Below are 17586 nucleotides of genomic sequence, written 5' to 3' on the forward strand. Positions count from 1 at the left end.
GCCATTAGTTTGGACCTAATAAACTTCAAAGCTTGGTCCCGATTAGCGGATAATCCCATGGGCTTTGATGATCCAGAAAAAGCATTTAGGTCAGCTCAATTGCTACCTTATGCAGTTGAAATTCAGATCAAAGAGGAAGTCACCATCCCAGAAAGGACCCGACAATTCTCCCTGGAAGTTAAAGTTAAAAGAGGACAAAAATTGCAAATCCCTGATGCTTATATACATCTAAATGCTTCTCTCCAACAGCAAGGGTTGGGGGTAAACCCAACACCATTAGTCAACATAGAACATGACACCATTCCAATAGAGGTGGATAACAGCGACTTAAAGAGTATTACTCTAGCCGCAGGCACCATTATTGGAATGGCGATTGATGACCGACATTTCTCCATTGATTTAGGAAATGAACTGTTAGGCCCGATCCCCAGGGACTGTTTTGACAGTGACAGTGATGACCATACAACACCAGACAGGATCTTCACCCGGCATGGGGGGAACTTCCTGGTGTACACTTCCTGCCCTTATGGTAAGGAGGATGTGACTTGTGACTTCAGAAAGGATGAGGTGATTTTCCAGGTTCATGAAGGCTGCCTTTCCCACCTGGGGCCTCCAGTCCAAATCAGCGCTCTGACCAGGGACTTCTCCACCCAGCTGGAGGAGGCCGCTGAGATAGCCAAACCAGAAGTCTTTCCATGCTTCAGGCAGATGGTGGAAGAGAGAGTCAACCTAGCTGATGCCTGCGTGATTCTGGAACAAAAGCAAAAGTTGAAACAAGTTTTCTTGGATTTCCAAGATCTCTTTCGGTAGACTCATATGACTGTGGTCGCACCGACATCCACACAACAACAATCCCCACGGACCCTGGCATGACTACAGTGTTTGTGAAGCAATATCGCTTGCCTCTCGCATCAATGGAGTCCCTTACTGAAATAATTAAGAACCTGGAGTCCCGGGGAATAATCCGTCCAGTTCACAGCACCTTCAATAACCCGGTGCTGGGAATATTGAAGCCAAACGGCCAGTGGAGACTCTGCGCCGACCTCAGGGAGCTCAACAAACGGGTCCCTACTTCCCGATGGCCTCTGCCCTACATTGACCAAGGGCTGGCCCAGATCCAGGGGTCACAGGTATTCACTGCAATAGACCTGACCAATGGATACTGGACTGTGCCTGTCAGTAGGGAGGACCAATACAAGCTGGCTTTTACCTTTGGGGGCCAGCAGTACACATGGACCCGGACTCCCTTCGGATACCTCAACTCCGGCAATGAATTCAACATTTTCTTACACAAGGCCATGCCCGACCTGGGTGCAAGGGGTAACCTGGCTTATGTAGATGATGTCCTCATCAAAAGTTCATCTGTGGAGGAACACATAGCGGAGATCCATTATGTTCTGACCCAGTTGAGGGCTGCCGGAGCAAAACTTTCCTTTCAGAAAGCACAGTGGTGTAGAACCCGTGTTAATTTCTTGGGGCATGAGATTACTCCTCAGGGTCTCTGTCCCCAGGAAAAGAAGGTGGAAGCACTCCAAAAACTGAAAGACCCCACAACTCTGCGGGAACTAAGGAGCCTCCTTGGACTGACTAATTACAGCAGAAAGTTCATTGAGGGCTACGCAGAGATCACCAGACCCCTGATTCATCTCCTGAAGGGGGGGGTTAAGTGGGAATCGGGTCCAGAACAAGCCGAGGCGGTAAAACAACTCAAAAGAAGCCTCTCACAAGCGCCTTGCCTAGCTTACCCTGTCAGAAACAAGGATTTCTTCCTGGAAACGGGGTTCTCTAATACGTGCTCGACGGCAGTATTATACCAAAAGCATGGCAAGGTCAATAAAGTAATCTCCTATGCGAGCAAAACTTTATCCTCTGTGGAGGAAAAATTCAATGATTGTGAGAAGGCACTCCTGGCAACGGTGTGGGCATTGAAGAATTACCGCCCGTTTATCCAGGGGGAACACATCATAGTGGAGACTCCACACCAGCCTTTGCAATATCTCCAAAGTGACAGAATCCGGGCCGGAAATGTGAGTAATTCCCGAATTACTTCCTGGATTCTGTCAATGCAAGGCTTTCCTGTGGAGGTCAGATATAGCCAAAACAAGAAGAGTCCCCTCGCGCAAGGTCTGGCTGACTTTCATGATTGTGCCAGAGAAAACTGTCTCGAGGACGAAAGTCTAAAAATCAAGGACAACACAGAGGCATACCTTAATTCCCCACACAAAGTCTTTGAAGAGGACAAGTGTGAGGGAATGCCCACTGTCTATGTGGATGGATGCTCTTACCATGTTGACAACGACGGGGAGAAAGAACTGGTGGCCGGCGTAGGGAATGCATGGGTGAAGGAGTTCCCAGAACCCTCCGCTGGATACAAAATTGGTCCCCGAAGTAGTCAGGTGGCAGAATTGATGGCTGTGCATCAGGCCATCCTCACTGTTGTCCAGCATCAACTCCACGAACTGGTCATAATCACAGATTATGTACGGAACGGGTTCGTGAAGCACCTGGTTAATTGGAAAACCAGAGGCATGTTATGTGCTAATAACAAACCCTTGAAACATGGGAAGTTAATCCAAAACATTGATGATCTGGTCACATCGAATGGGATGACCATATACTGGAAAAAGATCAAGGGTCATTCCAAAGTAGAGGGACCAGACAAAACTGGAAATGACTTAGCTGATCAGCTGGCCAAAACCGGGGCCATCCAAGGGGATCTAATTGAGATTTAGTCCCTGTTGGGGGAAATCCAGGTCACTGCTATCACTAGGTCCCAGACAAATGCTCACAATGATCTTTCAACTGCCCAATGGAGCAAGGAGACCCCTGATGCTGATTTGATTACAGCTCAGAAGGGGGATCCAATCATTGGTAAGTTTTACCAACACCTTGAGGACCCTGAGAACTTTCCCCTGACGGATACCGATTACATTGGGAAAGAGGACCTAAAAGTGTTGATGAAATGTCCAAAAATGTTCCGAATCCAAGACGGTTTGCTGGTAAGGAAATCCAAAGCTGGCCACGATCAGTGGGTGGTTCCTACCTCATTCCGAAGCCTGATGTTAAGTCACGCCCATGATGCGGCCACCGCCGGTCATAGGGGGTTTCACACAACACTGGAAATCTTAAGAGAGGTTGCATACTGGCCACACATGGGGCAGGAACTTGACCAATACTTGAAGGGGTGTCTTGTGTGTGCACAATTTCAGCCATCATCCCTCACGCACCGTGCACCCCTCCAAAAGAGGGGGATGACATTGTCATGGTCAGATTTGCAAATCGACTTTGTAGGCCCTGTAATCCGCTCGTCTAGAGGAAACAAGTACATGTTGACCGTTACATGCTTGTTTACCAAGTGGGTGGAATGTCTCCCAGCCCCAAACTGCAAGGCAGAAACGGCAGCTGCCTTGATGATTAACCACATCTTTTCCCGTTTTGGTCTACCTCAAAGGATTGAGTCAGACAGAGGTAGCCACTACACCAGTGAAGTGATGACAAAGATGTGGGAGATACTGGGGGTCAAGAGAAAGCTACACATTGCTTACAGGCAAGCTTCTTCTGGAGCAGTGGAACGCTACAACCAGACAATTGTGAGCATCTTTAAAAAGTTTGTGGCAGGTTCTGGGCCAAGTTGGGATATCCGATTACTTCTGGTCCTAATGGCCATCAGATCTACCCCTTCATCTGCAACCAAAATGTCACCATTCGAGTTGATGACTGGGCGCAAGATGGTGCTTCCTCAGCATTTGCTCTACAGGACCCAAGAGCAGACACTGATATATGCCTCCACAACTCATGAGTATGTGGAGAATTTAAGTAAACACCTCCAACATGCTTTTGCTTATGCTCAGCGGAATCTAGAAAGATCAGCTGAGAGTATGAAGACCCACTATGACCTGAAAACTTCCAGGAAGGAATATCAGGTGTGGGACCGGGTCTATTTATACAATTTCCAAAGGAACCAGGCCAAACAGCGAACATTTTTGCCTACATGGAAGGGACCGTTTGAAATTATAGACAAGATCTCCCCTGTGGCCTACAAGATCCGCATCCTCAAAAGCGGTTTGGCAGAGGGGGAAGACAAGTGGGTCTACATAAACCAGTTGAAGTGTTGCCATCCCATGCACACTTTGCAGCAACTGGAGGAGTCCTCTGCAATCCCAGAGGGTACCGCTCCAGAGTAATTCAATTCCAAACCTAAAATATCCTACATATAACCTATCAAATTCTGTGTTTCTCAAGTTTATGTGTTCCTGTCGCTTAATTTAAAAAAATGTGCATGTTCATATCTGTTGAGTTCTAAAATATATATGCCACCCCACTATATCAATGGTGGGGGAGAAATGTCCATGAATAGGTATTGCCGCTCTCCCTTTGTCGTCCTAGGAGAAAGAAAACCTGGAGACTGGCCAAGGAGGACGATCCGGAGACCGGGAGCAGAGACGCAAGGAGCCCGGGGTACCGCCCAATATTCCCATCAGGACCGGCGAGGAGACCCGATCAATCAGTACCGGATGGAGGAAAAGATGCTGAACTGTGCCATTTGCAGAATTGGGAGAAGATTATGCGGACATACCAGTACATGGGTCAAAACACTCTTTGCACCCGACTCCCTATCTACTCTTTAAAGTGCAGTCGGGTGGGGGGGCTTTGTTGGGTGTCCTGACCCGCGTTTGAGCTATCATGCTGCAACATTTGGTGCTGTGGGCTTAGAAAATCCAAGATGGCCAAAAAGCCCACATGTGTGCCAGAATCCAGGAGAACCACGCAGTTTGCGCACACAAAGGTGGTCACCCAAGGTGCCACCCATTTTTGCCTATGTTGTGAGCACAGAAGGGCACAGAGCCTAAAGCCATTGTAAAAGGGGCAATGCTGATTGCCAAAAGCAACCCATAACTGTTGGGAATTCGTTTTCTTCAGGTCAAACATGGCTAATTTATGGGCACAAAATTATTTTACTGCAGAACTACACCAATGCTATTTGTTGAACCTGGACAATATACTTCCATGTAATATCTCTTGTTTAAAATGCTTGAATTCAAGACTGATCAAAAAAAAATGCATGCAGTACCCGCTTTTGACTGAGGGCGGCGCTAGCGGTCTAAACTCTGACAGGGAAACTGCATGTCAGGAGTTGCAGGAGAGGCCTTTACATCAAAGGCTGGGAGTTAATTAAAATCTTAACCACATGCTGTTCCCAGAAGACAATCTGATTTAATTAACAGGCCAAAGGCTGGGAAACCTCTCACCTCCAGAGATTCACACCAGGAGTCAGAATCTCACATGACCTTTTGATTGATAGAAGGCAGACTGGCTGGCAGCCTCCTGGAGACCACACAATAGGCTCTTGCACTTGAATAGAATATGTTGATTTTGACTGTTTCCTGTCAACAAAGGCCTGCCTGCCAGCAGAGGCATGGTCACTGACCCACCCAAGTCTTGGAGGCGGACTCCAACACTCTGAGAACTCAATTGAAAGCAAAATATATATTTTACAGAAACACGGATAACTCTTTGTGATCAAATGACAGGAATTTATAACTTTGAGAGCCTTCATTTAAAAAATGTACCTTCGATTCAAGCCCAAACTCCAATTTGTGTGATGTTCTGGGACAAAACCCCGCTATTTATTGACACCACATACTCTGTGTTTAAGCTAGAGATATGGGAATTTACTGGAGTAGGTATGGACAGCCTGTGTATATGTGTATAACTTTTAATGAAGAACCAAGGTTGCATAACCCACTAAAATCGAAAATAAGTTGCCATTTTGAATGCAAGCCCTCAGGAAGAGCAGATTTGGGACAGAGACTACCTCATGTGATAGGTAATATGTACATGCAATGACAAACCACTATGTATTTGAGAAATGTGTATTGTGATCAAATATAGATTTGTGTGCAATTTGACAGGGGTGTATCCTTTCTGCAGACCATAAAACAGCATCACCATGACACACATGTCCTTCCCCCAATCAAAGCAGTGCGGAAAGCTGGGCCAATGACAAGTAGAAAGGGGCAGGCTTAGCTAGGCCCAGGCACACACCCACTTTCAAAACACATAAAAAGAGACTACTGGGACAGGTGGAGACATTCAATTTCATTTGCTGCGGAGCATGCTGACCGACGACTTCACATCCAGAGATCCAGACTTCAAATCCATCAATCTCCAGAACCTGTAGCAGTACCCAGAAAGCAGAGCAGTATCCAGACTCCAGAGAGGCTAGACCAGCAGAGCAGAGCTGACCCCGACCGCTGTTCGCAGAACCAGAGAGCTGACCCAGATCACTGTGAAGTGCCGAGACCAGAACCGGAGTCCAGTCCAAAACCTGACCAGATCCATGGCGAGGCCTATTTCAAAAATATATTGTGAGTACCTAGCAGAACTGTGCAGAACCAATCTCTTAGTTAAAATAATCTAATCCAAACTATTTTAATCTAACCAGAACTGCCTCCTAGAAGTTGTCACTTGTTATTTTGCAAAGCTGTCACCTGTCATTTTCTAGCTGCAAGCTGTAACCTGTCGCTTTGAACTTTTAAAATTTCAAATCCGAAAAACAACCTTCACAAAATCGTTCATAACTCCGTAACCGTTTGGGCTAGGAACTTGGTTTAACTTTCCTCTTAGAATCTTACCTTTCCAACAAGCCTAGAACCGACTTCCTACTCCTTATACTTTCTCCGCAATCACGATTCACGCATTCGCGAATTTTGCCGCGATTTGCTATTTGGCCCGATTTCTTTAGTGTAAAAATCAGCAGCTTTTGCCTGAACTGCCCAAATTTCGTTGCCTCTTAAGAACCATCCCTGAATCATTGCTAGAGTGAGCCTGAACTCATATTAACTAGATGCCACTCACCCTGAACATTCTGCAGGGAATTAAAAGCATTTTCAGCATATTTCTCACTGCATTGTCTGAAGTGTGATATTAATTATGAATTTATTATAAAGTGGGATATATATATATTGTTTACATTCTCAAATAAACTGTTTAAACTTGCAAAACAGAACTACTTCTTGGCTCAGTGGGGTCAGGGGGGTTCCAAGAGAGGGGTGTTATATAGGGGTAGTCATCCAGAACTCATGAACTGGACATAAAGATATATCATTAAGGGTTTCCATTCAGTATCCCAGACTAGGCATTGACTTAGCTGTAGCATTCCATTGAGAAGGAGCTAGCAAACTAAAAGAGTGAAATCATGATTGGACACAGAGGGGACGAGGAACTGATAAAAGAAATTGAGACTTAGAGCGATGAACACATGCTTGAGAATAAAAAGAGCCAACAGAAGAAAGTTAAGAGGGGGAACGGTCATAGAGAGTTTTAAAGACAAGATAAGGAAAGGTAAATTTGAGACAAGAGGGAAAATAAAGCCTTCCAGCCGTAGACAATGGCAGAGAAATAGAGTCATGAGGGTTAAAGAAGGTATAGGAGATGAATAAAAACATTAAAAACAGACTTTAAAGCGGTCAAGCGAGAGACAAGGAGTCCAAAGATTGTGACAAAGCAATAGAATAATCATGAAAAGGTAAGTGATGAAATCAAAAGCTTGTGATGATAGCGACAAGCAAGTGAAGTAATAGAGATGTGATGAAAAAAGGATAAATCAGTATCAAGATAAAGACCAACATTATGAGCAGAACATGAAATAGGTAGTTGTGAAGTAGAAAATGAGACAAAAGATGGGGGAAAAGGAGAAGGAATCATATTAGCAGGAAAAAAGAGAACTTCAGTTTAAGTAGCATTTAAGATGAAAACATGATCTCATAGCTAGAAGACACAAGGCAAGATTGCTATGAATAGAAGAAGAAAGGGAAGAAAAAGGACAGAATAAGCTGAGTATTAGCCACATAGAAATTATGGGATGTTCCAAAAGACGAGATGATAGCAGCAAGAGGAGCTGTGTAGAGAGAGAAATGAAAAGTCCTAAAACAAAACTTTGCTCAACCATGACAAGTGATCCGACTCCTTTTTCGGCACTGAGAACTCCTGTTAGTATTTTGCAGAGCTGATCTGTGCACCCTGGCCCTTTTCACAAGCATTTCTTTGGCAGCATATGTGGTCTTCCTCGTGCTCGGAGTCTGCCTTCCTTGCCTCCCATTGGCCTCCTCCACCCACCCCTCGTGGCCAGAACACTGGCTCTGCATCGTAGTGGCATTCAAGTAGATCCAAAGTGATGTTTTGGCTCAGTTGATTTGGAGAAAACCTGTGAGTATTTTGCAGAGCTTTTCGGTGCTCCAGAGCCCTTTTCACAAGCATTTCTTTGGTGGAATTTGCTTTCCTTCTCTGTGGTCTTCCTCTTGCCCAAAGCCTGCCCTTTTTGCCTCCCATTAACCTCCCCCACTCACCCCATGTGACCGGAACACTCGTTCTGCATTGCATTGGCATTCAAATAGATACAAAATCTCTATTGGGCTCACTCGACTTAGCGCCTGTGAATATTTTTCAGAGCTGATCTGTGCTCCCTCAACATCTTCAAAAGCATTTCTTTTGTGGTATTTCTTTTCTCCTACGTGGTCTTGCCAGGCTCTGAGCCAGCCCTTCTTATCTCCCATTGGTCCCCCATCCGCCCATGTAACGGGAATCCCCGCTGCATTGGAGGGGCATTCAAGTAGATCCAAAGCATCCTGAAAACCTATGAACATTTTGCAGACCTGATCTGCGCTCCTTGACTTTTTTCACAAGCATTTATTTAGAAGCATTTGTTTGTCTTCTCTGTGATCTACCCGGGCTCGGACCCCACTCCTAGCCTCCCATTGGTTGCCCCACATGACTGGAACACTCGTTCCGCATTGGAGAGACATTCAAATAGATCAAAAGTGTTTTTTGGGTTCACTCGACTCAGAGAACACCTGCGAGTATTTTGCAGCGCACTCGCTGACCCTTTTCACAAGAATTTCATTGACATCATTTGTTTTTCTTGTCCATGGTTTTCTTGAGCTCTGAGCCCACCCTCTTTACCTCCCATTGGTACCCCCACCCACCCCACGTGACCAGAACACTTTCTCTGCATCAGAGTGGCATTCAAGTAGATCCAAAGTTTTTTTGTGTTCACGACTTGAAGAACACCTGTGACAATTTTGCAGATCTGATCTCCGCTCCACTCCCTGACCCTTTTCACAATAATTTCATTGACAGCATTTGTTTTTCTTGTCCATGGTCTTCGTGGGCTCTGAGCCCAAACTCCTTGCCTCCCATTGGTACCCCCATACGCCCCATGTGACAGGATGACAGGAATCACTCAATTTAATAGCTCCTGAATCTAAGTGCAATTCCCATTACAGTGTATTTTTGGAATTTAGGTGTATTTCCAATATAGTCATGTTTTGAATCTAGCTACATTTCCAATATATTCATGTTTTAAATCTAGGTTCAGTACCCATTACAGTACATGTTGTGAATCTAGGTGCAGTTCCCCAAAAATGCATGTTTTGAATCTAGGTGCATTTCCCAATACAGTTTGATTTTACTTACATACATTAATAATATGGATGGTGTCAAGAATCAACAAGGGGGTGATATGCAGACCTTTCTGAGTAAATATTAATGTGAGACAGGGTTATTACGTTGGACCTATGTCGGTTTTATTATTTTTACAAGGTATAGGCTATGACGGTCAAAGGATGGGTGGTTGTAATAGTTTGATAGTATTTTATGGCAACAATGTGATATTGATTTGATAATCCCTGTTGGCATAAAGGAACAAGTATATGTTTTACATATGTTTTGCACAGACCAAAGTCTTAAGGTTAGTATGGTGGCACTCTAGATTAATAGAGAGGAAGTTCAACTGGTGAAATATTTTAATTGCAAAAACAAAGAGGTGATGGCTGGAAGGTTTAGAATTAATCTTAACCACTGGCAACGCTCTGGGCAACCCTCCAGACCACCGTTCTTCGCCTGCCAAGCCATTACAGAAGGGAAAGACCATATGCAAATCAGGCTTGGCCCCACCCCAAAAGGGGCAGTCCAGCCCGAACTGCTAGGCCACATCCCTTCTGCACGAGACCACAAGCATCCCCAAACATGTTTCGCCCTTGTTGGGGCTCATCAGTGAGGAGTAGCTTGGGTCTCTAGGCCCAGCAGGCACGGGACCCACGTCTGGGCATACCCGTCCCACTCGGGGTGACATAGCAAAAACAAAGAGGTGATGGCTGGAAGGTTTAGAATTAATCTTAACCACTGGCAACGCTCTGGGCAACCCTCCAGACCACCGTTCTTCGCCTGCCAAGCCATTACAGAAGGGAAAGACCATATGCAAATCAGGCTTGGCCCCACCCCAAAAGGGGCAGTCCAGCCCGAACTGCTAGGCCACATCCCTTCTGCACGAGACCACAAGCATCCCCAAACATGTTTCGCCCTTGTTGGGGCTCATCAGTGAGGAGTAGCTTGGGTCTCTAGGCCCAGCAGGCACGGGACCCACGTCTGGGCATACCCGTCCCACTCGGGGTGACATAGCAAAAACAAAGAGGTGATGGCTGGAAGGTTTAGAATTAATCTTAACCACTGGCAACGCTCTGGGCAACCCTCCAGACCACCGTTCTTCGCCTGCCAAGCCATTACAGAAGGGAAAGACCATATGCAAATCAGGCTTGGCCCCACCCCAAAAGGGGCAGTCCAGCCCGAACTGCTAGGCCACATCCCTTCTGCACGAGACCACAAGCATCCCCAAACATGTTTCGCCCTTGTTGGGGCTCATCAGTGAGGAGTAGCTTGGGTCTCTAGGCCCAGCAGGCACGGGACCCACGTCTGGGCATACCCGTCCCACTCGGGGTGACATAGCAAAAACAAAGAGGTGATGGCTGGAAGGTTTAGAATTAATCTTAACCACTGGCAACGCTCTGGGCAACCCTCCAGACCACCGTTCTTCGCCTGCCAAGCCATTACAGAAGGGAAAGACCATATGCAAATCAGGCTTGGCCCCACCCCAAAAGGGGCAGTCCAGCCCGAACTGCTAGGCCACATCCCTTCTGCACGAGACCACAAGCATCCCCAAACATGTTTCGCCCTTGTTGGGGCTCATCAGTGAGGAGTAGCTTGGGTCTCTAGGCCCAGCAGGCACGGGACCCACGTCTGGGCATACCCGTCCCACTCGGGGTGACATAGCAAAAACAAAGAGGTGATGGCTGGAAGGTTTAGAATTAATCTTAACCACTGGCAACGCTCTGGGCAACCCTCCAGACCACCGTTCTTCGCCTGCCAAGCCATTACAGAAGGGAAAGACCATATGCAAATCAGGCTTGGCCCCACCCCAAAAGGGGCAGTCCAGCCCGAACTGCTAGGCCACATCCCTTCTGCACGAGACCACAAGCATCCCCAAACATGTTTCGCCCTTGTTGGGGCTCATCAGTGAGGAGTAGCTTGGGTCTCTAGGCCCAGCAGGCACGGGACCCACGTCTGGGCATACCCGTCCCACTCGGGGTGACATAGCAAAAACAAAGAGGTGATGGCTGGAAGGTTTAGAATTAATCTTAACCACTGGCAACGCTCTGGGCAACCCTCCAGACCACCGTTCTTCGCCTGCCAAGCCATTACAGAAGGGAAAGACCATATGCAAATCAGGCTTGGCCCCACCCCAAAAGGGGCAGTCCAGCCCGAACTGCTAGGCCACATCCCTTCTGCACGAGACCACAAGCATCCCCAAACATGTTTCGCCCTTGTTGGGGCTCATCAGTGAGGAGTAGCTTGGGTCTCTAGGCCCAGCAGGCACGGGACCCACGTCTGGGCATACCCGTCCCACTCGGGGTGACATAGCAAAAACAAAGAGGTGATGGCTGGAAGGTTTAGAATTAATCTTAACCACTGGCAACGCTCTGGGCAACCCTCCAGACCACCGTTCTTCGCCTGCCAAGCCATTACAGAAGGGAAAGACCATATGCAAATCAGGCTTGGCCCCACCCCAAAAGGGGCAGTCCAGCCCGAACTGCTAGGCCACATCCCTTCTGCACGAGACCACAAGCATCCCCAAACATGTTTCGCCCTTGTTGGGGCTCATCAGTGAGGAGTAGCTTGGGTCTCTAGGCCCAGCAGGCACGGGACCCACGTCTGGGCATACCCGTCCCACTCGGGGTGACATAGCAAAAACAAAGAGGTGATGGCTGGAAGGTTTAGAATTAATCTTAACCACTGGCAACGCTCTGGGCAACCCTCCAGACCACCGTTCTTCGCCTGCCAAGCCATTACAGAAGGGAAAGACCATATGCAAATCAGGCTTGGCCCCACCCCAAAAGGGGCAGTCCAGCCCGAACTGCTAGGCCACATCCCTTCTGCACGAGACCACAAGCATCCCCAAACATGTTTCGCCCTTGTTGGGGCTCATCAGTGAGGAGTAGCTTGGGTCTCTAGGCCCAGCAGGCACGGGACCCACGTCTGGGCATACCCGTCCCACTCGGGGTGACATAGCATAGTGATGAGCCCCAACAAGGGCGAAACATGTTTGGAGGGTCTGGAGGGTTGCCCAGAGCATTGCCAGTGGTTAAGATTAATTCTAAACCTTCCAGCCATCACCTCTTTGTTTTTGCTATGTCACCCCGAGTGGGACGGGTATGCCCAGACGTGGGTCCCGTGCCTGCTGGGCCTAGAGACCCAAGCTACTCCTCACTGATGAGCCCCAACAAGGGCGAAACATGTTTGGGGATGCTTGTGGTCTCGTGCAGAAGGGATGTGGCCTAGCAGTTCGGGCTGGACTGCCCCTTTTGGGGTGGGGCCAAGCCTGATTTGCATATGGTCTTTCCCTTCTGTAATGGCTTGGCAGGCGAAGAACGGTGGTCTGGAGGGTTGCCCAGAGCATTGCCAGTGGTTAAGATTAATTCTAAACCTTCCAGCCATCACCTCTTTGTTTTTGCGAAATATTTTAATTACCTTGGGATAAGAATGGCAATCAATGATTAATGCTCAGATTGTGTGCACCGTAGTAAGTGTGTGTTTAGTCAGAGAAATGGGGCAATTCTTCTAATTGCATGTAGATTTGCAAATGGCATGTACAATACAATACAATTTGGTGGAAAGTCAGTATTGCAAAGCAAATCTCAGGTCTGCACTTCAATTCTATATGGAACCAAGCTTTAGGGCCATGTGCTGGTATCAACGCTGGAAACAGGGGAAATATGCTTACTAAAAAAGAATGTTGGCCATCCCGTAGGGAACATGGGCAGCCCATGTGTACTTAGATCTTGACCTGTGCTCCATTGTCTTTGACGCCTGTCCAATATTAATACAATTTCAGCTGTGCCATGCCGCTATGTGGTGAATGACACATCTTTCCACAAAGGGATTTTATGGGAAATCACTGAATCAGGTGATGGCCCATGACAGAAGTGGCTATTGTTCATTAAATCCAGTCTAGTCGATATGGACTTGATCTATCTTTTGAATCCAATGTAGTTGTTGCTGATTCCACCCGTCATAACAATATCCTAAATAAGTTAGATGAATACAGAATTAATTTCGTTTTTTTCAGGTAAGGTAGGTGTCCCACTCTCTTGTAATTATCTACACATCAAAACACTTTAGGGGAGTGAAGCACGTTTTAAATCATTGACAAACCCTGAAAAATAATGTAATTTACCAAAGCTAAGCTGAATATTTTTCCAAGTGGTTTCCTGATTCTACAAGTAAACATTTGTATTTCACCAATATAGAGTATGAAACACAGTTTATTATTGTTGTCCCGTATATGCTAAGGCTAGTAGGAAACTCACCCTTGCTTTTTTATAGTCTCAAATAGGATTGAACGCCACCTTGGAAACATCTATGATGTTTTTTTAAATTATTACTTTTTTTCTGATATTGTTGTATCCATTGGCATTTTCTTGATTGTGCATGGTTTATTCTAAGTATACAAACTTAACAGAGTGTGTTTGGCGGTAAATATGCGAGCATTGAATTGTGATTTGCACTGTTACTGCATTTGAACTGCAGTCTTTTTTCTCCCCGCATTATCTGGATGCTCTGGCAGGGCTCTGCAGACTCTAGATCTATATAGCCGCTCACGTGCAGCGTGAAGTGGAGTGTGTAGCAGAGTGTGTTTGGCTGTGAATCTGCAAGCATTTCAATCGTGATTTGCACTGTTACTGCCTTGGAACTGCAGTCTTTCCTATCCCTGCATTATCTGGACGCTCTGGCATGGCTCTGCAGTCTCTACATCTACATAGCCACTCAAGCAGAGCGTGAATCAGAGTGTGTAACAGTGTGTATTTGGCGTGAATCTGCGAACATTGGATCGTGATTTGCACTGTTACTGCATTGTAACTGCGGTCTTTCTTCTCACCGTATTATCTGGATGCTCTGGCACAGCTCTGCAGACTCTACATCTACATAGCCACTCACGCGGAGCATGAAGCGGAGTGTGTAGCAGAGTGTGCTTGGCAGTGTTTGGCGGATCGAGGGGGCAATCCTCCTCTACATTTTTCTCATAAAATACTTGTTTTCTGACCAATGTATAACCAACACACTGGTTTCATGCTTGTGTCATTTTGCACTGTATGTGGAAGGAATTGTATCTGCACGGTAAATGCTTGGATTATACCTGAACCATTTGGATCATAAAAACAAAAGGTAAGCTGCTGTTGTGTTGCACTGTGAGTATGCCAGGAAAGGCTATGAGTAAAAACAAGCACGATAATTTAAGGAAATGAAAACCATATAGTAAAAATATGGGACATCAACTCAAAGAACGTGATGCACCAATTAATAGTAAATGCAATAAAGATAATGAACCTTTGATTAAATCCACCTAACAAAATATTAAGGCGCAAGCTATACAAAGTCCCATGCCAAATTACTGACTTCTTTAAGCCTGGAAATTTAGAGTCAGTTTGTGCGGCCAATAAAGATATACCTATGGCGATTGCGAAAATTCATGTTAATAATGTGAATGTCAATATTAGTTTGTTATCCGCCACATCCTTGGAAATGATTGATGACAACTCATTACTGGACCTCTGGTATCGATTGTGCAGTTCTAATAGAGCTGCTGTTGAAGCTGAGGATGCCCGTACAGTTCATTCTAATGGAAAATTTGAAGCTGTCATCCAGGAGTTGGATCACAATCATTCAAGAGCTTCCCCTCGATTATCGAGCACCACCACCTTATTCCCAATGGCTTTGCCTACAATCCATAAATCTATTGAGGCATCACAGAGAATGAAGTGATAAACATTAGTGAGAGAAGTGCTGCTCCTAGGTACATAATGATACCAAACTGAAAGATGGCATTCCTGTAGCGAACGGTATGCTAACTTCAAGTAGCCTGATGCCCTTTGCACTGAAAATATTGATAACATTATGAGACAGGATCTATTTCCAATCCCAGAAACATAGTGAGATTTTAGAGACACTATCTACATCATAAGGACTCGCTAATGCAAAGTGCTGGTAAGGCAATGGAAGCAGAACCAATGGTCAAAACGATCGAAGCAGCTGTGGAAGATATGTCCTCTAGGAATCATGACCTATCCCGAAACACATTTAATATATCAGAATCCCCGTTATCTTATCCTACTAATAAGCAAGCTAGAAAACAGGCAAAAAAAACATAAACAACAAATGGAAAAGCCATCCTCGCCTATTAGTACTGACGATGTAGTACCCAATCAATGCCAACCTTTAAATTCTACAGCAACCTCGTCAAGTGTACCAAAAGCTAAATCTAGACATCTTCACAAGCGAGAAAATCAAAGAAGAAAAAGGCAAACACAGAAAAAAGGCACTTTGACCAGTTGGATGCTTCAAGATAGCAAACTAAGTAACACAGAATTATCTGAGGGGATGGCGAACCAGACAAATCAAACTGTGTGTGAGATGAATAATGGGGCAATCCCTCACTCCAGTCTGGTGGTAGCAGCAAAGATTACAAATGCAGTTACTCAAAGTGATCTGGTTGATAAAGAATTGGCCAAAGAACGTGTTTGTCCGCTAAACAATTGCGTGGTAACCATAAGTGAAAACACGGACAAGAGAACAAAGAAACCCATAAACAGATCTGCGCTGGTTGATCTATTCACTAAAATACCTATACTAAGAATATTGAAGTCCTGTGACTTTGAATTTATTCAGCCAATAAAACGAGACTTTGGGGCTACAACATTAGTGCATTGTGTCCTCCCTGCGACAGCTACCCTTATTCGATCTCGGGAAGAATCCCTGGAATTCCTTCAATATGAACTAGACAGGGAGATTCCAGTGTCCAACCAACTTTCTCAATGTGAATGTTGTTGTATGTCTAAATCTAAAGCAGTGACGATGCCCAAAGTAGAGCCTGAGGCTGTTATTGATAACCTAGCGTGCTGGAGATGGCTGAAGAATTTAGTGAGCCAAATGGAAATGGCGCAACCATGAGTGTGTACGATTGCCTCATGGAATACGTCATTTCTCATCCATTTTCTTAAATTGTGTTCATCTCTTGACCGTCTTATTGCATACTCTATATTTATGCTGCAAGAGAAATGGTTACTAAAGGATTACCATATAGATACCTATTGCATATTCCAACATAATGCAAAGAAAGGAGCCAAAGGTAGACCACATTGTGGTCTTAAAATCGGTGTAAATCATGACCTTCATGCACTGAAATAAGACCCAAACAAATTAATGAAAATGTATTAGCTACTCAAGTAAAGGCTAAAAGTATCTCGGTAACCCCTAACATACTAATCATCAATATCTATGATCCACCAAGCAGAAAATGCACGAATGAGATATTATCACAGAATGGATTTTGATCTTGGGTAATAATATAATCCTTGAAGGTGACTATAACGCACAGTGCAGGATCACATTGATGATTGAACATTTTGATAACTTATCGTCGACAAACGTGATGGTTAAGCCCACGCACATTGTAAAGAGTGTTGCTTGGAGGAACTTTATGGCAGAATGGGAGATATGGTTGCTTAATGGGACAACAAAAAGCGACAACCCAGGCAAATGATTATGGTTTAGCAGATATGTGGCAATGGTCCTGCGCTTGATTGCATAGGTGATTTTGGTGTGACTCAGTTACAGTATAGTGACCACTCACTGATATATGCTGAGCTAAATATACCCCTTCCGGGTGCCAATGAAGGGGGGCCCAAAATGTTATTGTTAATAACAGTGGCTCTAAATTAAAATGGAATGTGGTAAAAATAAAAAAAAGACACAAAAAATGTGTCAACCAAATGATACTTTGAATTTTGATATCAATGCTATGAAAAGTGATGAAAATAAGAATGTTATAAAAAAAACACAACAGAAGTGTTTTTATCTCATGGAGCCCCTGCTATTGCCACTTGGAAGGGTTTCAGTAGTTCTAATGATGGTGAGTTGATGGTTGTGAAGCATCTCCATCGGAAGGAGATGCGCAAAATAAAAAAAAGCAAAATCTATCTGTGAATGTCTACCATACAAAAAGGAAAAAATTGAATAATATCTATAGAGGTTGGCGAAAATGCAGAAAAGACGAGAAGATACATGCAAAGTGGCAATCGATGATGGGAGTTCTGCAAGGAAGGGATACTTGCTCTCTGTGGAAAATGCTGAATAAAGTAAGAGTAAATTCCCTCCTGCAACCATTGAACTCGGTAGGTGAAGAGAAATGGGTGACAT

This window comes from Ambystoma mexicanum, chromosome 6q (genome assembly GCF_040938575.1).
Source record: "Ambystoma mexicanum isolate Mex_15411 chromosome 6q, UKY_AmexF1_1, whole genome shotgun sequence".
Taxonomy (NCBI): domain Eukaryota; kingdom Metazoa; phylum Chordata; class Amphibia; order Caudata; family Ambystomatidae; genus Ambystoma; species Ambystoma mexicanum.